This window comes from Mustela nivalis, assembly GCF_964662115.1.
Source record: "Mustela nivalis genome assembly, chromosome: 6".
NCBI classification, from domain to species: domain Eukaryota; kingdom Metazoa; phylum Chordata; class Mammalia; order Carnivora; family Mustelidae; genus Mustela; species Mustela nivalis.
Genome location: NC_139025.1, coordinates 90,216,271 through 90,239,719, shown reverse-complemented (window position 1 = coordinate 90,239,719; position 23,449 = coordinate 90,216,271).

Below are 23,449 nucleotides of genomic sequence, written 5' to 3'. Positions count from 1 at the left end.
CCATCCTATGGAAAGTCCACTTTTTCTGTAAAGTGGGTACTTCTAGCTTGATAATCTTTACAATTCTGTGACAGATTCTCAGAAAATTTGAAAAGTTCTGTGAAGACTCATTTCTATGAATTCACCTGTCACATCAAGTTCACATTTACTGCGTTAATGTATACCTTCTTAGAAAGACTATTCAATCGTTTCCTGAATTTAGTACTTAAATCACAATGTCATTTCTAGCAGGCTCTCATTTCTTCCTGGGCTTTGTGTATTCTTCTTTGGGCCAGGAGCTCCCTTTCAAATCAAAGGCAGCTCCTTGTAGAGAAGGGGAGACGTGCAGGGGCAGAGGAGCCCAGAAACCGACCCTGTGTTACCGCCTCTGCTTGAGAAAGCAGAGAAGTTAAAAACACTCACTAAATAATTCCCTTTAAATCAGAAGAAAAATGATTTTTTACAGTTAACAGTTAGATGCATGATGATTAATGTTTTCAACCTTGAGGGCAAACTCTGCCTGTTTAGTATGAATTTTTTATTTCTGTGTTTCAAGTGAAAAATATCCTGGGGTCCTTTTGAATTTCAAACAATTAGTCCAAACTCAAAATATATTAGGTTAATTGTATATTTTTAATCTAATTTTAATATTCTTTGACTCTGAAGCTGATAAGCTAGCATTTATTTGCTCTTGAAACCTTTCAAAGTTTATAACAATCTTTATCTCTTTTAGATGGTATTAATGCTTAATGATAAAAGCCTGGCCTAAGGAAGAGATAACATTTAAGGACTATATGAACCCATGGGGCCAGGATGTAAACCATCTATCTGGTCTACTCTCTTTCCATGCGTATGTATTATATGTTATGGAATTCAGTGTAGGCCTTCCTCCCCGGGGGGACAATTGACTCAGATATAAGTAATAGACTAGGCAGATGTGAGTGCTGTCATTAGCGATACCACTGGATTTCACAGAAAGACAAAGGGACCAATTTATATGGCCTTTGTATGTGGCGAATAAGACGTAACTACTTATTTTTCCTAATAGGAATATAGGAGACAGACCTGAGTTAGGATCCCTGCTCATTTGTGTTATTTTGGACAAGTATAAATTTCCTACACTGTTAAATGTAGAAAATAAAACCTACTGTAATATGCACTTAAAAAAAAGTCTGGAAGGATATACAACAAAAGGTTAATAGTACTTACCTTAGGGAAATGATTTTGTTTTTTACTTTAGATAGATTTCTATTTTTTTATAATAAGAAAAAAAATAACCTTCAAGTCTTACAAGATTATTATGTTGCTTTCCAAAAAAATGTTTTATCTATAGAAACTCTATTTGAAAAAGAATCTTACATGAAACTTTAGTACATAAATAGATGTAAGTGAAGGTGTTCTGCTGCAGTAGAAATAGGAATGCAAAGGCCCAGGCCCTTTTCTTCCCTCTACACTTGACCCCTCAGGTGTCTCCACAGGGCTCTGGCTTCAAGGACTAATGTTTGAATCCCATTTTGATATGGGTTAATGGAAACCACAGAGTAAAGTGCCTTGAACAATGCCAGCTATGTAGAAGTTACTCAAGTAATGCTAACTATTAATGCTATTACTGCCACCAATTATTTTTAGAACTCACTCTGGAAGAAAGTAGAATAATTTATGAGTGGGGAAATGAGATTACATGTCTCTTGCTGAAATACCATTTACCAATCCACAGGGTCTACCATGGAAATTCTTAATTGGTGAGTCTCTGTTGCTGGTCCAGACTTCTGTGTTGAGCCTGAACTGGTGGCCAGCCTATACTGCTTGCTCAGGATTACATAGTTTCACTTTTTTTTCTGGCCCATACCAAGCAGAAAAAATGGCCCTGGGGGAGGGTGTCCATAGGATAGCCAGCCCAGCTTGTGTCAAGCTTGCTCACTTTTCTTTTCACTGGGGTTATCTGATTGCCCTACTTGAAAGCCCAACCTTGTCTAGTCTCTCAGGGTCAAACCTGACCTTTGGCAAGAGGAATGCAGATGGTCAAACTTATCATTTTGGGATTCAGCATTGATGTTTTGACTCTTCATCAATCTTTCATCTTTTCCCTCAGTGAAAACCAAGCTTCCGTTGTATGCTGGAACTAACACTTGTTAATGTTTAAGGAATTTTGCAATCTAGAGGATGTCACGTAGGTAGATTGAAATAAGCATAACAGGAGTATTTATTCTATGGAAATTGGTAACCTCTAAATCTCAGGTCATTCCCCAGAAGATTCAGATAAACACCTACCACTGGTTTAGTAACTAGCTACCACCTCATGTTCCAGTTCTTATAAATCAGTCTTTGTTCTTCCCTAGACCTATTCCTGCCTTGGCATTTTAAGAAGAGTTGAATCCGTTATTCTAGACAGATTCACCTATAATGGAAAGTGTTTGATCATTTATCCCAGCTCTAAGCTGGGACCCTCTTTTCTACCCACTCATAGATCACCCACTCAGTTTCCCATATCTGCATACAGATCTCTCCCAAGGCCCATCTAGCTAGATTATGAATAAGTCACCCTTACCTAGATTGTCTTATCGAGCTGATTATGGGTCTTAAATCACAATCCTACATTCTGTATTAGGTGATATTAGATCCCTTAGTGTTTGTCCTAATGCCCATTTATTGACTTCCCCTTTAGTTGATGTGTTTTATCTCATAGTCTAGAATCCCTTTCAGTTTGTGGTTCTGGATCTGCTTTGCCTTCCTCCCTGTTATTTTTATTTTGTCTCAATTAACCAAAATAACTCCATAATTCTTCTGTAGGATTTAAAAAAAAGTTTTGAACATACTCTTCCTAGAAATCTTTTTTCATATTATTAGGCTCTAAATTATTTAAGTGTAATTTGTTAGTGGTTTTAATTTTAAAATCTAATTTAACATTTTAATAAATAATAACATTTAATATCCATAATGAGGATTCCCATATATAAAGTATTTAATTTCTTACATAGCACCTATATTTTCTCATAAAATAACTAACATTAATTGTTGCTCTCCATATCCCAGACACTGTTCTGAATGCTCTGCATGTATTAATTCACTTAATCCTACAGAATTCCTGTGGGACATGTACTATTATCATCTTCATTTTACAAAGGAGGAAATTGAGATAAAAAGAGGTCTTGTAGCTAATAAATGGCAGAGTGATGGCTTGAACCACCAGAACGGTCTGTCTCCAGAGCCATGCTCTTAACCCTTCTGCTATCCTGCTCTCTCTAAAATGAAGCACAGAGCTGTGACTTATGAGAAATTCCATATTCTCTTATTGTTAAGGTTGGCAGCTCACTGTTAGGGGGAGGATGTGGAAGGTGTGGCCAATATGAGATCTTCAGGCTGCCAAATTTCCCTCTCAGATTCAGGGAGAGCTGTGGAAATGACTGAATGGAGGGACTATTGAAATACATAGAATCACAAGCTAAGAAATAAATATACTACCTCACTCTCTGTTCCTTCATTTTAGTTCTTCCCCAGTTATAAAAATTTCAGTAAAGCTGGCTATAGCAGATGCAGAAAATTGGGCCAAGGAGTTATATGCTGACTTAAGCAAAGCAGCTAACAAAATCCAATTCCTTTTTGTTATTTAAGGATATATAAAAATGCATATAAATAAACATGTAATAATTTTATTTGAGCATAAAATTAAATATATAATATGTAAATCTGTGTTTTATTATAACGTTTATACTGTCTAGTAAAACTGAGGTTCCAGAGTAATGTTAAGACTAGGATAACTCTGAAAAATTCTCTACAATGCCATTTTGCCACTTACCCTCAGAAAAATAACACCAAATTTTATCTATCCAGTCAAGACATTTGGCATATGGAGCAGAAAATGATATTAAATTGCAGTGAGAAAAAACTGAAGAGGCAATTGTTCTTAATCCTAGGGTATTTTCTGTAGAGTTTGTAAGAGAAAATAAAATTTTACAGATTGTGAGGCCTCAGAAATCTTCTCCATTTAAAAATTGTTTTCTCCAGGTGATTCTTATGAACATTGCAGTTTAATAATCACTCTATAGCAGGTAAAGCAAAGTTCAGAGTGATTCACTGAACAATCCTAATTTCAATCCATAGTCTCACCCTCAGGGGTGGAACTTCAAAGAGCAGAAAGGGTGGAAAGTAAGAACCATTTGTAAATGTTGGTCCCTGAATGGAGGTAAACCTTCCTTGGGGCTTTCATCATAGCTGCTCATCAATGGATTTGTGGCAAACACATGTGAAGACCATGGAAACATGTAAGATGGGCAACTAGAGTTTCTGATATAGGATTTCTACTTTGGAGTCTAACAGGAGACAGACACAACAGTGAGCTTGGACTGGGTTTGTCACGAGTGCCATCCTTTGTTAACCTATATTCTTATATCTTATTGCGAGAAGAACAGTGGAAGGGGAGTCTGTTGTTTGTTTTCCTGCATGATCAGTGGAAGAAATGGTTGGATCTCTTAGGTATGTACTTAAATCTGCTCTGTCTAGCCCACTAGATAGTGTTATCATCAATTTCCAGAAGAAGGAACTGAAATTCAGAAAATGTAAAGGATGTGAACATGGGAACAGCTATATACAGAAGAATGAAACTCAACCATTCTCTTACACCATACACAAAGATAAACTCTAAATGGGTGAAAGACCTCAATGTGAGACAGGAAACCATCAAAATCCTAATCAAAATTCTAGAGGAGTACATAGGCAGCAGCCTTTTTACCATTAGCCACAGTAACTTCTTTGAAAACACATCTCCAAAGGCAAAGAAAACAAAAGCAAAAAATGAACTTCAGGGACTTCATCAAGATAAAAAGCTTCTGCACAGCAAAGAAAATAGTCAACAAAACAAAGAGACAACCTACAGGAATGGGAGAAGATATTTGGAAATGACACTACAGATATCCAAGATCTAATAAAACTTCTCAAACTCAACACCCAGAAAACCAATAATCAAGTCAAAAAATGGGCAGAGGAAATGAACAGATACTTCTCCAAAGATGACATACAAATGGCTAACAGACACCTAAAAAAATGTTCATCATCATTAGCCATCAGGGAGATTCAAATCAAAACCCCATTGAGATACTACCACCTTACACCAGTTAGAATGGCAAAAATTGACAAGACAAGAAACAACAAATGTTGGAGAGGTTGTGGAGAAAGGGGAACCCTCCTACACTGTTGGTGAGAATGCAAGTTGGTGCAGCCACTTTGGAAAACAGTGTAGAGGTTCCTCAAAATGTTAAAAACAGAGCTTTCTGATGACCCAGCAATTGCACTACTGGTTATTTACCCCAAAGATACAGATTTAGTAGAAGGACAGATTTAGACAAGAAGGACCATATGTATCCCAATGTTCATAGCTGCACTGTCCACAATCCCAAACTGTGGAAAGAGCTGAGATGCCCTTCAACAGATGAATGAATAAAGATGTCCTCCATATATACAATGGAATATTACTCAGCCATCAGAAAGGGTGAATACCAAACATTTGCATCAACATGGATGGAACTAGAGGAGATTATGTTAAGTAAAATAAGTCAGAGTAAGACAGTTATCATATGGTTTCACTTATTTGCGAAACATAAAGAATAGCATGGAGGACATGAGGAGAAGGAAAGGAAAAGTGAAGGGGGGACATCAGGAGGAGATGAACAATGAGAGACTATGGACTCTGGGAATCAAACAGGGCTTTAGAGGGGAGGGAGTAGAGGATGAGTGAGTCTGGTGAAGGGTATTAAGGAGGCATGTATTGCATGGAGCACTGGGTGTTATATGCAAACAATGAATCATGGGACATGACATAAAAAACCAATGATGCACTATATGGTGACTAACATAACATAATAAAAAATATTAAAAAAAAAAAAGGATGTGAACATGTGACAAACAGTGGATGACAAACAGTTTGAACTACAAACCAGGCATGCGGTTCCTAGTGTTTGAATCTCCCTTTCAGGACAGGTTTTCACAATTTTATGAGTAGAACATATATGACTATGACACTCATAATTAATTTCTGTTGGATTGAATGAGAATGGGGAAAAGACCCTGGCAAGCATTTGTGGCAGAGGCAAATCTTTTGTACTTCTGCTTTTATGCCCCCAGTTGGCACTTTCTCTCTTTTTATCTTGCTTAGACTTGGTGTCTGGGACCACTACCTATCTCCTAGATACTTTGGTGTTCTACCTGCTCCACTCAGCACTCACCATACCCCCTCTCTATTTGGGCTTTGACTTTCCTTCTTGTTACATGTTAATGTACTCTTCCTCTGTCTAGAATCTTCGAGACCTCAAATCCTGCTGTGTGGTGGTCAGATAAACCAACCTTTGCAGTTATCTGTCTGTCATCTATCCATCTGTCTATCCACCCATCAAGTATTCAGCAATAGGTGATCCAAATTCAATGAAACATTTCCTTAAGGAAGTACTTCCAGGGCTAGAAGAGCACCTGCTAGGAATTCCACATTCAGTCAGGGATGCTTTGGTGTGTTTAAACCAAATAGGCAGAGACTTGATCCACTTATACATAAGGCCAGCTCTGCACATTGGCATTTATTTAAATACCCTCCAGGGATATTCAAGTCTTCAATGCTGCGCACACTGATTCAAACCAAATATACACACTGACATTTCCTCCCACCTATTTCCCTAGAGCTCATAATATTTAAGGCTGAGCTGATGTCAGGGACCCCCCTGAGAAGGGAGCTGCTCCTCTGGGAGTTTGCCTAATGGAGCAACTGGCATTTCTTAGTTCACTAGAGGAGTGCTGAGCATGAGGCCTTTGCAAAGTCCCCAGGGCTATCAACATGGAGCCCAATAGGGCAGCCTGTTCAGACCAGATCCAAGCCATTTAAGAAATCAGGTATATTGAAGACTGGACTCTCTTCTTTCTCTTCCACCTCTCAGCTGCAGATTGCTACCTGCTTTCCAAGGAACATGAAACAATGAATAATAATTGCTATTGCTAATGTTTTAGCCTCAACAAAACCTTTTTTACATGCGTGCCCTCCTTGGATGCTCACAAGTATTAATGTCTGCTTCTTTTAGATCTGGGATTATGGTGGGACTTTTCCAAGGCCCCCTAGCTAGCTGCAGGCATAACTGGATAATTTACTAAGATTTTAATTTGTGTTTTGTTCTCATTTTTTTCCAACCCCATTTCGAGTGGCCTTATTGTTCTCTAGCTCTTTGTGATGGAGTAAAAAATCAAAAGACCCCAAGGACTGGTACTTTTTCTGCTTTGTTTTCTAACCTAAACTCTTTGAGAGGTTCACACCAGGGAAATGGAGAAAAGTGATAGCCCTGGGGAGGCACCGGGTGGAGATGATTACTGCTGTGAGTGTGAAAGGGAAGGGGAAGATTTCTGCTGCAGTGAGTGTGAAAGGGAAGGGAAAGCTCCCTGAGAGAAGCAGCAGAGGTTTGGGATATTTTGGAAGTGTTGCCTCCACTGCTTCATGGAGTCTTGGGGTGCAAGTAGGGCATCAGGAGGAAGTGACTACATGATCCACCTGAGTAGGCTGGACCATAGGTACCGAGGTTCCCAGGCCTCACAAAGCTATCCTGCCAAAAAGAGTGAGCTCATGCCTACCTTTCAGAGACAAGATGGGCTTGGGCAAAGACCATATCAGAGGTGATCAGAGACCAGAGAGGCCCCTCTAAATGTCCGTCTTACATAAAATTCCAGAACATTGGTGTCATCCTGGACTGGAGAGAGAGATCTTATAGTGACTGTGATTAGATTTGATGAAATAGAATTTCTGGCAGATTTAATGGTTTAAAGGCCTGAGTTTGTTAGGTAAAATCTGAGCCTATTAAATTGGAGAATCCTGCCCGGCAAATTTCATTGTCTTCCTAGGATACTTACTTTGCACAAAATTTACATTTAGATGGATCTCAATGGGGAAAATACAGCAGAGCCATCGTTATGTATACTTGTGGCAAAAGAGAAATCCAGCCCCTGTTCCTTTTTGCATTTTTTCAGCATCTAATTCTCTGACCAGGAGCCACATTATGTTTCTGGATGACTCGATCAGCAAACTAATATCAGGCCTAGGATGCCCATATGGGCAAGGCTAAGGGCCCAAATGGATCTCATGAAATACAAAAGTTGATAGCTTTCTGTGGTGGGAATAATGACTTATAAAACACACTGGAGGAGACTGCAGGGATTGTTTAAAAATCAAATTGCTTATTAGATTTTCCAACTCCTTGAACAACTTCTAATATTTTCAGTACAGAGCCATCTACATACACCCTCTGTCTTTTGATGGTGAAACATAACAATTTTATTGTTATGTTGCTTCATAGCAGAAAAATTTTCATGATTCTGTGTTTCAATAAAAATCTTTGATCCCCATCTTAAATTAAACTGAAACTGAGGACTAGCTTATCCATTTACATATGGTATTTGGTCATTACACTAAGAATAAATAAATAAATAAATAAACAAACAAACAAAACAACAAAACAAAAACAAAAGGAGTGGGGCTACACAGAAAAACTTCTCGTTAATCTCTCATCTCGTCTTTCTCTTCCTCCTTGTCTCCCCTCTTCAATATACAGACCTCAGAGAAACACTGCAGAACCACAAATTACTGTGGGGTGCAACTCCTACTTAATAATGACATCCGTAAGTTAGCAAAAATCTGCCAACATCTGCAAGCTCCTCTACAGAGTTGTGAGCCAAAGTTAAAAATCATGTGTGACAGTGCTGTGGAAAATACAATTGATTCCAGTCTGATTGTGTCAGTTCCAAACAGAGACAATATTGATGATGCTGAACAGTAATCTTATTGGGCTTGGACCCAACTGAACATTGGTCTTTGTCAACTCATTATTCCTCTATCAGAGGGATCTCCGAAGATTGATCTTGCCAGCACCTCTTGATGTGTCTCACAAATCACTGTTCTCCTGTTGGCAGGCAGATTTGAGTATTGCACAGTAATTGCTGGGCTTTTTTCCCCTCTCTCCCCGCCTTACTCCCTGCCAAGAGACAGTGACTACACATTGCAAGTCATTGTCATATGAAAGACCAGAAAGTTCCTAACAAGATAGAGTGGGTAGGTGTGCAGTCCCAGTGATACCAAGAGCTCTGGCCACACCACTGAGATTTTGGGATTGGCAAAATAAAGTGTTAAACCTCCTCTTTTCCCTTTAGACATTAATTAGAGAGATCCCTGAACTTTTCAGAAGTCTACAGCATTGCCTGTAGGAACGTTCAGCTCTGCAGTCAAAGGGTATAGTTTGGATGATTAATATTGTCTCTGCCTTTTTTTTTTTTTTTTTCCAAATTTGGAAACTGTATTGTCTCATAAGTCGCGGTGGGTGAGAACAAGGCAATGGGCATAAAATTTTAGACTAATGATATTGTCTTCTGTGATTTGATCTACTCTTCCTCTGGGCAATTTGACACCCCCTCTAGATATAAAAGCCTTCAGAAATCAGTTAATTTAGTTAATCAATAAAATACCAAAATTTTAAATGGACTTCTGGTGTTCCCAGTTAAACTGATGATGATAAAGGCAGGCTTTTGTAATGGTGAGACACTTATCTTCCCGGATGAGAACCTCTGATAGGTAATGTCCATCCACGTATTTTTTTGAATTATTTAGCTAATTGGAGGAGAGCAGGATCACAGAATGTGCCTTTGACATCACAGGTGTTCTCAATCATAAGGATTGGTCTGATGCTGGGAATTTATAACACTTTGAATCAGTGGTAGACATTTAAGTTCCAGACTTCTAAGCAATCATTGCAGAAAGAGTGCATAACCCCATGTCTTCTGTAGTTTAAAAACCAGAGCTGCTTGTTTGGTGTTTATTCATGTGGGAGATGCACACTGAGGCTGCTGGCTGAGAATGCTTCTTTCATTTTGACTCCCTTTAGCTTTACATTTTTTCCCCTACTCATACCTGTATTTTAAGAAGAGTTAAAACAGGCTGAAATAAGTAAACTTCAGCAAAAAACGATTTTCTACAAGATTAATGAAGTGAAGATCAGATGTAGTAATAAAACTTTCATACACAGTGTCTTGGAGGTTCTTGATAGTGATGCTTATGGAATTAACAGAATCCAAGATATGGGGACTTTTTTCTTTCTTTTCTTAAAAAAATATTATTATTATTTTTTATTTTTTCAGTGTTCCAAGATTCATTGTTTATGTACCACACCCAGAAACCCAGTGCTGCATGCAATACGTGTCCTCCTTAATACCCACCACCAGGCTAAGCCATCCTCCCACCCCCTCCCTTCCAAAACCCTCAGTTTGTTTCTCAGAGTCCACAGTCTCTCATGCTTTGTCTCCCCCTCTGATTTACCCCAATTCACTTATCCTTTCTTTCTTCTAATGTCCTTCATATTATTCCTTAGGCTCCACAAGTAAGTGAAACCATATGATAATTAACTTTCTCTGCTTGACTTATTTCACTCAGCATAATCTCCTCCAGTCCCATCCATGTTGATACAAAAGTTGGGTATTCATCCTTCTGATGGCTGTGTAATATTCCATTGTATATATAGACCATATCTTCTTTATCCATTCATCTGTTGAAGGGCATCTTGACTCTTTCCACAGTTTGACAATTATGGCCATTGCTGCTATGAACACTGGGCTACAAATGACCTATCTTTTCACTACATCTGTATCTTTAGGGTAAACACCTACTAGTGCAATTGCAGAGTCATAAGGTAGCTCTATTTTTAAGTTTTTAGGGAATCTCCACACTGTTTTCCAAAGTGGCTGCACCAACTTACATTCCCACCAACAGTGTAAGAGGGTTCCCCTGTCTCCACATCCTCTCCAACACATGTTGTTTTCTGTCCTTTTAATCTTTCCCATTCTAACTGGGGTAAGGAGGTATCTTAATGGGGTTTTGATTTGAATTTCCCTGATGGCTAATGATGATGAACAATTTTTCATGTCTGTTAGCCATTTGTATGTCTTCTTTAGAGAAATGTCTGCTCATGTCTTCTGCCCATTTTTTGACTTGATTATTTGTTTTTTGGGTGTCAAGATTGAGAAGTTCTTTATAGATCTTGGATATAGCCCTTTGTCTACAGTGTCATTTGCGAATATCTTCTCCCATTCTTGTGGGTTGCCTCTTTATTTGGTTGACTGTTTTCTTTGCTGTGCAGAAGCTTTTTAACTTGATGAAGTGGGAACTTCTTTCTTGCTGTCCATCATTTCTGGAGTCGGCCCTGTTACTTTGGTAGGATTCATGCATATTCCACAAATTCCATCAGGAAGCCAGGTGGGGATACCCTGATGTGGGTTGGAGAAGCTGAAAGTTCTACTCCACTCTACTCCTTACTCAGTTGTTCCTTGCTCCCTACTCTGTGCCAAAAACTAAAGTCAACTGAGAATTCATATGAGGAATCAGCATAAATAAAACTTAATTTTTTTCCTGGAGTTGACTCTATTTAGTTTTCACAACTTCCCTGGGCTTGAGAAGGTAATTGAATGTGGGGGTTTGACATCCTCCTGGGATGGCAGGTTGCATCAGGATGTAAAAATAAATGAAAGAGAGTTCATTGTGCCTTCATATCAAGTTAATTACTCCAGTAGAACATGAAAGCAAGATTTACACCAGAGGATTGACAGTGCAGATAATGGAGAGTTGACTGTTTAGAATTCATTTGACACCACAATCATAGGGTCATCTGTACTGAGAGTGAGGACAAGGCCATGCTGTTTCTTCCCCCTCCTTCAGGGGTGAAAACAGCACAACTTGGTCACCATGGTCAGTCTCGAAGATACACTGAGTAACAAGTAGGAGGATGAGTTCTGGGTAAGAATATTGGTGTTCCTGAGCTGATGGGATAGATGAAGAGGCACATGGTCGAGAAACTGTGTCTTATTTTTGACTATTGACTCATCACAAGAAAAACAAAATATCTTTTTCTCTCTTACTTCAAAAATTGGCATATTCTCATCACATCAAGAAAACTTGATCACTGTAAGCAACAATCTCTATAATAGTTGGATAGAGTCTATAATAATAGGTGGTGGTTTGGATGCTCAGGAAATTTTCCTTTATTATCACTAAATGAAGATCAGAACACAAGGGGAGCTTCAACAAAAAGCGTGTCCCTAAAATACCATTTTCTTTTTGCCTATTCTGTCATTTTATTTACTTTTTCTGAGTGATTGAATTGTATTGTTTCTGGTAATTTCTCATGGCTTCCTTGGGACACTTATCTGACATGGATAAAAGATGTTTACATAGAATTACTGAAGATGAGAGAATCCAGGATCGGAGGGAATTGGAGGGTCTTAGCATGAGCCTCTTGGGCATGGAATTGAGGCTACCAAGACCATGTGCAACTGAGGCTATTGGGTGACTTAGGAGGTGCTTGTGGCCTTCAAATTTCTAATAAGATACAATGACTTCTAATGATTAGCAGTTTTAATGCTGGCTTTTATCTCTTCCCAAGATGGCCAGTTGAAATGGGAAATTAAAAGACAGCACAAAGATTCTCTCTCTCTCTCTTTCTCTCTCTCTGTCTCTCTCTTTTTTTTTTTAAAGAATTTATTCATTTGACAGAGAGAGATCACAAATAGGCAGAGAGGCAGATGGGGTGGGGGGGCGGGAAGCAGGCTCCTTGCTGGGCAGAGAGCCCAAAGTGGGGCTCGATCCCGGGACTGGGGATCATGACCTGAGCCGAAGGCAGAGTCTTTAACTCTCTGAGCCACCCAGGCGCCCCAAAAGACAGCACAAAGATTCTATTTCTGAAAACACCCCATCCAGAAAGCCCTATTAAATATGTGTCTTGAACCCACTTGTATGAGTGAGCTCCCCAACCCCCTTTCAAAGAGGAGATATCCTATTAGCAATTTGGCCTGAGTATCAAGAAGTGCCATTCAATTCTTGCACTGAAGCCTATGCTTCTTATATTAGGAATCAAAACTAACTTCATGGGTCTGTGACCTCCCTGTTTAGTCAGACAGGGCTCATGCCTGCTTAATGATCCGCTGTTTCCATCTCGAGATTCTTAAGAATTTTTGAACAAAAAGCCCCACAGCTTCCTTTTGCACCGAGCCCCACTCATTATGCAGTCATTCCTATTAGGAGCCTCTGATTTGTCATCTTTTTCCTTCCTTCCTTATACACAGAGGGATGGTAGAGAGCTGTAGGCAGGGATACACACAGGGGGTTGTTTGGGCTGTAAGCAAGTCTCATGCACAGCACACAGAGGGACCCAGCCTCACGTTCCAGCTCACACACAGAGCCATCATATGACTCCGTTAAGTCCCTTCCCACTTTTCTTGGTCATCCTCTTCCAGTGGAACCAGTCAACTGTTTTAGCCTTTCATGTTATGACCGTTACATTTCTTTTTAAATCATACTTAGAATTCCCACTAATATTAGCATTGACATACAAAACACAAAAATAGTACCCCCCTCTTCTATAAAGCAACATCTGAAGCCTCATAATTATACTCCTTCGATAAACGTGGATGGAGCAAATAGCCGCCCTTCACAAGAAATGCCAGTCCTAAATGTCTAAATCTTGCCTACCATCGTGCCATTTGCTGATGTTTAATAAAAACTATTTTAACTCTTATAATATTTGGCAATACAGCTGTCAGAACTTAGTTTCTTAGGGAGCACATCCAGGATGTTTTTGAGAGTACCGTCAAGCTGTAGACGGGTTTCCTGTCCTGGCTTTGTTCAAATGGGTTGTCCTTTGGCCTTCTCTCCCAGCTTCGTTATCTGTGGTATTGTGCAGCAGCTCACTGCAGAGGCTTCCAACAATTACTGTTCCCGCTTTGCAAATATTTGCATGATTAATTTTTCCTGATGTGTGTATTTCCAACCATGAGTACAAACAGCTTTTCCTTTCAAACAAGTGAGGAGGCACCCTGAGGGGCAAGATCATACATTTTTATGAAGTTGCTGCTGTGGAAATTTATAATTTTTGCAGAAAATTTCACTTTTTTTTTTCTGGGGCAAAATGAAAATTTAATATCTGCGAACACTACTTTTTATTTTAATAAAATAAAGTGATGACAAGAATAAAACGTATTTAGATTCTTCTAATTTTTTAGGGGGAGGAGCAGTGCTCCATCCTCTTTGCGTTTATGTAACACTTTCCCAACAGCAGTAGGTGCTTATAACTTTAAAACTTGCGTGTTTCTCTATTCCTACAAGAAAGAACTCTAGGGGAGCTTCATCAGTTAGCAACATAATACCCCAAGGAAATAAAACCTAGGTTATTAAGCATTTGAGAAAAATTTCCTGATGCGAGGAATCAATCCCAGAAATTTCTGTGGTGAAATCAACCAAGAAAGTATTTGCTTTCCCACTGATGGAGAAAAAGAGAACTTTCCTTCTACAAGTTTCTAGTAAAATAAATGTGTCATTTATTTTGAGTTTCTGTTTTGAGTCTCCAAGAACATTTAAGAGTCTCTGACCTTTTAATCCAAGAGTCCTTGACCATTTAATTCATTTTAGGAGTTTTAACTTGAGTGACTAAACTAAATATTTGTCTAAAGACAAAACAGGATTTCCTAAATGTTGTTCTCACAGACCCCTGTCTGGAGGCAAGGAGGCACAGGCGATGACTCGTAGGTGCTACAAAGATCAAAATTTTTTGTTTTTGTGGGTTGTTTTTTTGTTTTGTTTTTTGTTTGTTTGTTTTTTTGAACATTTTTTGTTTTAAATATGTACATATTTTAATGAGTGATTGAATATATGTATGTTGTGTGTGTGTGTTGTAATGTCAACTAGCACACCACACCTGAGATTTTAGCAAATCCTCTTAGTAGTACCTTAGAAATATCCAGTATCCCATCTCAGTCTTCACAGTCGACTCGTGACCCATCCACCAGGATGTCACTGCTAAATTAAGACCGTACTCCCCTAACAGACGTCTCTTCTTCTGCCCTTGCCTCCCTGCGGGAATCAGAAAGAAGATTTACAAGTGAGATTCTGTCATTCAACGTTAGATACTGATTTTATCCACTCAAAATCTTCCAGAGGCTTCCCATCTCATCCATAATTCAAGCCTTGCGACATCCTTGCCATCACCCGTAGGCCCTGCTAGCTCTTCCCTTTGGCCACGTATCTGATTCCATGCTCTACTCCTCTCCTTTCTCTCTGCCACAGCTCCCTTGCTATTTCTCAACCATGCTGAGTATACATTAGTTGCAGCCTTTCGAGCTCCTTTTCCTTGACCTGTCTAGAATTTTCTTTTCTCCCTATCCAACCAACTCTCTTTCTTATTGAATTCAAGTCTCTACACGTGAAGGTCCCCCAGTTTGGCCCCCTCCCTCTACCTAGCTCCTTACCCTGCTTTGTGTTTCTTGATAGTTGTTATGTCCAGTAGTAAATTGAAAACATGGCCCCTATTTGTCATCCCATCTAGTACCTATACCTTTTGCTATCTGACTTTGTGATCTCTTTTATTCTGGCACTCGTTTTGGCTAGGACTTGCTTTGGCCAATGGGACGTTAACAGATATGGTGAAGGTAGAAACTTGAAAAAGCTTGTGCGTATTTCTGTTTATTACTCTACTGCAATTTCTATGAATCCATGCTGGAGGACAAGGTGCTTGGAGTGGGAATGAATCACCCTAGTGATCCCAGCTACAGTGTCCTAGACCAGCTCTCAGATGGCTGACTTTTGGCTCTATGTGAACAAATTCAGTGGAGACTAGATTAGCTGAACAGCCAAGCCCTAAATAAGTGACCCACAGACTCATGAAGGAAGAAAATGCATATTCTTTTAAAGACACTCAGTATTGGAGTGTTTTGTAATGTTGCACTATTATGGCAAAATATAGCTCATGTATCCCCTAATGACATCTAACAATTTTAAAATATATATACTCTGGAAGTTCCCAAGAAGAAATGCTCTGTCAGTTACAGTTTCTTTTAGTGGATGATGTCTGGCACATAGGAAATATTTATTTAATAGATTTTTTAGAACTCAGTGCATTTTATGGATAATAGAGCTTAGGATAAGTATAACATAGACAGTGCCATGGCAATCCACTCAGGCCATATGAGTTTCAACTGCAATTGTAAGATGCTCAGGAGTTTGGGGATTGAGCAATTATGGTGTTGGTCCACTAATGATTAACGTTGGTAAATACTGTCTTAAGGTACTGGGATGTAGGGACCCATGGGTGGCTTAGTTGTTTAAGTGTCTGGCTCTTGGTTTTGGGTCAGGTCATGATGTCAGGGTCGTGAGCCCAAGCCAGAGTTTGGTGTTGGCTCTATGCTCAGCGGGGAGTCTGCTTGTCCCTCTCCCTCCTTCTCTGCCCCTCCCTCTACATTCTCTCTCTCTAAAGTAAGTAAATAAAATCTAAAAAGAAAAAGTACTAGGATGTTATCTAATACCATGTTTTAAAGCAAGCAGACAATCAGAGGTAGGGATTTATAGATGGTTATTATGGAAGTTCCACAGACATTTCCTACAATCCTAATATGTGTCAGATGAGCAACTTCCACGTAGGGTCTCCCCAGGTTCTAATTAACCCCGGAAGATGCTGTGATGACATTTTCAGAAATGCGCAATCACGAGGCACTGTTACCATTGTTATCTGATATTAAGAGATGGGTAGTCTAAAGTAGCTCTTTGATTAATTAACATTCATTGTTAAATATGACTATTTACTGAGCACCTAGTATATACCTAGCCTTAATCTGGGCACTGGGAATACAAAATCAAAACAAACATGGTTTCTTTATTAATATGTCAAAAGAACCACACTTCAATTTTGAAAAATTGCTCAAAGCAAGTAATGACAAGCACTAGGCTGGGGGGTTGGGGATACAAAAATAAAAAGATATGGTTCCCTCACCAGCTAGTTAAATACTACAGATAACTAAAAGCTAAGTCTCTCTATCTCACTCATTGAAGTATTATGCCCAATGACCCACAATCACTTGCAATCGAATATTTAACTAATAATTTGTAATTTGCTTAAAAGCTTGTACATAGTTGTCAACTACAATGTATCAAGTTTCCAGAAATCAAAAGGATAATTGGAAGTATCTAAATAGCAGACTCAATCACAACAACAGAGCTTAAATGCAAGACGTCCCTCACAGATTTTATAAGGCAAGAGAAGTAACTTTTTGACTTTAACCACTATCATCAGTCCTGTCCTGTACCTGCTTGGCAGAACACTATTTAAGTTAATATCATGTTCAGTATGGCCCCACATCCACTTGTGTTAGATGGTGCATTTGATACTTTATTGTTATTATCCAAGTTAGCTAGGTGTGCCAATATGGGTTGACTGATACGTATAGTACATGAGAGCTCTTCTTGGACATTCCCTTTGCCATTTAAAAATTTTTATTAACTCAAAAATTTATTTTAGGCATAAGATGGAATGCTTGAAATCCAAAAATGACTGACTTCCTGTTCTCCATGATTTATGTGTTCCTTGAATGCCATAGAGTGACCATATTACCCATAAATATATATCAAATAATTATATGTAAATTAGATTGATGTTTATGAAATGCCTCCCTTCTCTATTTTATTTGTACCAAAGCTAGTGTATATTTTTAAATTTCAGGTTTCTTAGCTGCATGACCATTTTAGAAAAAGAAAAACTGCGATTTAAACTCTTAACAAGCATGGTGAGTATCTAAGAAGAGAGTATGAGTAGGTATGTTCCCTCAAAATATTTCAATTCAAAAACTGCCTCCTTGCCCCCAGGAGTAAATACATCTAACTGAATTAATATCTTACAGAATATGCCTTGGAAAATTTTATATAATATATACATGTGATCATAGCTTCACTCCTAGACCAGTAATAATATTTCACCATTTAGATAACTAATTAACAAATTCAACATTTATCAAGCACCTACTGTGTTTCTGACTCTCTTCTGAATTTAGAAAGATACAAAGATGATCTTTATAATTTATTTTGTTACATAATTTTAGTATATAGCCTAGTTCTGGGTAGTCCTGACCAAAAGCAATAATGAAACAAAGATACACATTTCAATTTATAAACCAACTAGCTGGAATTAAGCAATGAATACTGTAACACATGGGAAAGCAGGGGCTGTATGTGTTCCTTTACTTCTCAGTTTTTTTCTTATATTTATCCCTCCACCATTACCTTTCCTCTTACATTGCAGACTCTTTTCTGCCTCAATTATTGTCGACCAGGACATATGTCCATCTTTTCACTGTCTCTTCAGTTGATACTTCATTAAATATTGTAGAAAGCTAACCTGGTCATATTTACCTGTCATTTTGCCCACTTAGCTCTGAGCTCTCTGAAGGCAGGGGTTGTATTCGTCACCCGCTGCAACCTTCAGAGCATCTTATCTTACACCAGGTCCTCGTCCAAGAGTTACTTGGTAATTTGATTTAATTGAGTTGTCACTTCTGTCTACCAGTAGTGCTTGTGACAGTAAGCATTACTAATCCCATTGGTGGACCCTAGGGACAAGGAGGCAAATGTGGCTAGACTTACACCAACAGGAGAGGGTAGGATGCACTTCCTCTGTGGAGAATAGTTTAAAGCGCATTTTGAAATTGGCAACTTGGCCAGAGAGAAGTTATTCTTCGAGCTTGGGCTAAGATGATCTATTTGAACATATATGTTCCTCTTTATTCCTCAAGCATCTGTATCAAAGATTTCACCATGATTTAAATCTGATTCAGGTGGTGAGACATCTGGAAATCATGAGGGCATTTACTGAACATCATAAAATGTTGACATATCAAGCTAAAATGGTGTAAATGTACCATTTTGTGCTAAATCAGATGCCATCTTATGCTAGATTCTCCTATAAATGAAGAATGGCAGGTGCCAACTATGTAAGAAAAAGCTATGAGAGAAATAGTTTAAAGAAATTTAGTTTTTCAAATTAATGTATTAGGAAAAGTCTGCCCTCATCAATTTTGGTCATGAAACCTCTAAATTCATCTATAAAATCATTGTTTAAAGAGCCTAAATATGTACTCAACTGAAATTTGACTTTTTTAGTTAAAAGTAGCTCTACTATATTATATTTCATAGGCTGAAAAATGGAAGTACTGGTCTGGATAAAATTATTCCCCTTTTTTAAACTAAAAAAAAAAAAAAAAAAAAAAAAAGTAAAATTGGTTACAGCCCTGTTTCTACAATTAGAGAATTAGAAGAATTTGGGTTAGTTTGACTCTTTTGTTTTGCACATTTCTAATCCATCTTGGTATTTTGGAAAAAAAAAAAGAGTTATAAGGAGAACATCTGTTGCTATTCATGTCATTTTCCATCTACATCATGTTCCATGGTAGTTTAAGAACCCCTCTCTTATAAAAAGTATAGTCCTTGACCAAAATTTTAAGGATTTTGCCTTGCTGTTTTAGTAAAATCACTAAAACAAACTGATACTGTTCCCCTTACCTTTCTCTATGTCTGCCAATAACTGTTTCCTTCTCTCCCATTCCTCCTCCTTCTCCTTCCTACTGCTGCTCCTCTCCTAAGCCCCTCCAAAAGTGCTGTGCATTTGCTCCTTCTCTGTTTACTTAGATTTATATTTTTATGCTTACTGCCTTTCTGTACCTCATCTACCTCATCCCTCATTCCTCAATTCAATCTTAATTTCTTTTTTCTTTTCTTTCTTTCTCTTTTGTTTTATTTTTTGTCTCTCTGCTTTCAAATCATCAACGTTGGAATTAAATAAATAAATAAATACTTGGTGAAAAAGTCTTTTTCCTTTTCATTCACAAACATCTATTGAGCATCTATGAGTACCAGGCGCTACTATAAATATTGGGGGTAGATGGGAGAATGGTAAATTTAAGTGTTGTGTAGGGTTGTCAGATTTAGCAAGTAAAAATACCAGCTGTCCAGGTAAATTCAAATACCAGATAAATAACAATTTTTTAACATAAGTATAGCCCATGCTATATTTGGGGTTAAATTAAAATATGGTCCAGATTGGGATAATTTGAGACAGTTTTACAGCTGTGATTTCCCCAGACATATATGTCCAACTTGCATGCATGTGCCTCTATTCACACGATTTCCTGCCCGCCAATCTCAACTCATCTGAATTTTCCTCATTCTCAGATTCCACCTCCTTTAAACATTTTCTTGCAATAATACCAACTTATATCATGCTCGTATTGTGTAAGTCAGCTTTGCAGTTATTATCCACATTACATCATTAACATGAGAAAACATGGTTCCCATCAGGTTTATACTGTAGAATTGGTCTGGAGAGCTCTGCGGCCGTATCTGTGAACCCACCTATGCATGCATTTCTTATATCTCCAATTTGTAATGTAGGAAAGGAGCACAGGCTCTAGAGTCCAACAGCCTGGGGTACAAATCCTGATTCTGCTGCTTACCAGTTACACAGTTACAAAGGTGACTTGCTTTTCCTCAGTTTCCACATTTGTAAAAAGGGGAAAATAGTATTTTTCTCATATGGTTGTAGAATTACTAAATAAGATTATGCATGTAGAATACCTGCACGATGCCTATTACTCCTCTTTCTCCTTCTCATCCTCATTACTTTATTATCACCACACACGTTCAATTTCCAGGATAGTGTGGAATAGGGCAAGATTATGAATGAATACAAACTCTAGTATTAGGTGATCACTGAAATGAACAATGACCTTTATAGTTTTGCTAATTACTTATATGTATCTGGCCCTCCTTCTGGTCTCAATGAGCAGTCAGGAAAAATTTGCTTTGCATTGTCTTACCAGAAGAAAGGTTTATGGATTACACTAAATAGGAATGAAAATAGAAGAAACATATTTAAAAGCACTACTGTCCCCTACAAAACTATAATAAGTGAATGAAATGTTATGTGTGCATTTAACTGTCTCACATCCCTTTGAAAAGTAAGTTTCCTGAGGGCAGTATCCGTTTCTTTTGTTAAGAGGCCATTGTCTTAAATGCACAAGCTTTGGGTCAGTAGGAAAAGTATTTAGTGACAGTTGTGGCGATGGCCCCCTAATGATCTGTTCAAAAAAAATTAGATTCTGTAGCAGGTTTCCATATCTGCCACTCAGCAGGAAATTACTCATTTTATATTATGCTTTTGTAACTGATATTTTTTGGTATTATTTTATTTGTTGAAGTTATATCTAGTGCCAAGTTTATAAATTGAATTTTACAACATACCTTTTAATGTTATGAGAGAAAAAAATTTTTTGAGTCGAAATAGTGTATGTTTGGCCTTGCCAAATGAATATGGGGGAAGCCCAGAATAAACTAATATGTCCCATCTGCATGAAACTGTAAAAATCATTACTGTTATAAATCTATAGTATACTTACAATTCTAAGCTATAGTACACTTTTTGAATACCCCGTCAGGAAAGAAATACCTCTCAAACAGCCCTCTAAACTATAGTGTAGTTTAGGAGGAAAACCCCATTAGAAGAAAAGCCAAACATTATGATATTCTCTATATGGAAGAAATAAATCTTTGGGATAAATGATAGCATGACGGAATTAAAATGCCTGTAAGACCATTGATAGGAAAGGAGATCATGACAAAGTTCCTTTCCATCCCCTACCCTCAAAAAAGGGCTTTAAAAAGTTTCCTCCTTTCGTAGATTATATGAACACTCTAATTGCATCCAGAAGTAAAATGTCTTCTAGAGAGGCCTGTTAAGAGTGGTTTTTCTCTCTCTCTCTCTCTACACACAAACACACACACACACATTTGGAGCTTCAGTGGCTATAAAAAGTGTGATTTATTTTTTATGAAACAAAAATATAATAAAACTCGAATTTTCATTATTCTCATATTCATTTGGGGATTTAATTACTACATATGACTAAATCTAATCTTTTAATTTCTACAAATTATATCTTTCTATTGAGTTGCCTATTCAAAATAACTTATCGCTTATTTTAAATCCCAAATCATAATGAGACTTAGGGACAAAATACTTGCCAGCAATGTTTTACGTAGCATGATAGTTGGGCTCTTTCCATTTTTAGGTAATTTCCCCAGTTCTGTCTTGAGGGACAGGGATCTATGTTGGGTGATTTGAAGAGAAGCCCTAAGACCTCACCTTCTCCAACTACCTCTCCTACATGCTTGAATGTGACATCATTTACTCCTCCTTTCCTAAGTGAAATTCTATTAGAATAATTTGAGAGATAAGCAAAGCCCTCAGAACACTGACATTCCCTGGAGAAAACTGATCTGGTTGAGCTCAGGGCAGAATGTGTGTGTGTGTTATGGTGGGGGGTGGTTAGGAGAAGTTTCCCCCCAATCCCCCTGATCTCCATAAAGACCTACTACTTTTTTTAATGCACATCAGCTGTTGGCCAGCAAAGCAGCTCAGACCTGATGACTTTGGGCTTTAGGCAGCTCTCAAGTGAGGGGGACCCAGAAAGAGAAGCAGAATATTGGATAAGGAAAAAGAGCAGGTGCAAAGGAGGAAAAAGGTAAAGAACAGATTCAGAGTTCCTGCTTCCTCTGTGCGAGCTCAGAGAAGCTAAACAATTGATGTCTTGAACTGGCGGTGGGGGGAGGGGGGGTGGGGGGGATGTGGGGGATAGTGGGGGGTTGGCTGAAACCTGAAACTGGCTTAAACAACCCCAGGGAGGCTCTTAATACAGTTCCTGAACCAGACCCAGAATAATCTCTGTGGTATCTGCTGCTAGAAAAAAGGATGTCCGGAAGAGTTAATTTACAATGTATTTATGTATTTTAAATTCCTCGTTGTCCAGCCGTCTTGGAACGGGGAGCTCATCCCTTTGCCCAAGCTCCAGCTCATTGTGGGGCGGGGGCAGGGGCTTTTCTCCACGGGGTCCCCAGTCGCGGGCGCTGACCTGCCCTTGAAGTGCTCGTTTCACAAGCTTTACCCAAGCGCTCTCTGGCTCTTTGTACATCTTTAATAGTTTCCTTGACGGACTATGAAGAACTGCCAGATGACAGTTCTATTTCATTTTTGTCACTGCCCGGCGCTCCTTTTTTCTCTCTGGCTTTTTCTCAAGGGCATGATTCTATAAGTCACTGTGGCAATGTTCGCGATGTGTATTGGTCTTTCAACCCCCTGTATTGATGCAGTGCGAGCCAGTCATGGACATGTCAAGATTTCAGGCCTTCAAGAAAGTAATCAAGGAGTATTTTATAAACTCTAATGTCCTCTCCATTGAAAGCAAATTGAAACTGGGGATTGGGATCTGATATTAAGGGTTTACTTTAAAACACTGCTGCCAGAGGCATAAAACAGCCCCTTTGATTAATATACCATAGGATTTTGTTCGCTTGGAAAAAGCACAAGTGATGTGCTTTTGTTTCCCAAGTTTTAAATAAAACATTTGTCATTCTTTCATGCTGTTTATTACTAATTGCACAATTATTTTATTATATGGCACCAGAAAAATATGATTTGAGCTTCCTTCTGCATATTCTATGTTTTAAGTAAATAATCACTTCAGTCAAAGTTATTTATTAAATTACATTATACTTTGCTAAACGTAATGGGGATGTCAAGACCTTTTTTTTTATTAGTGTCGC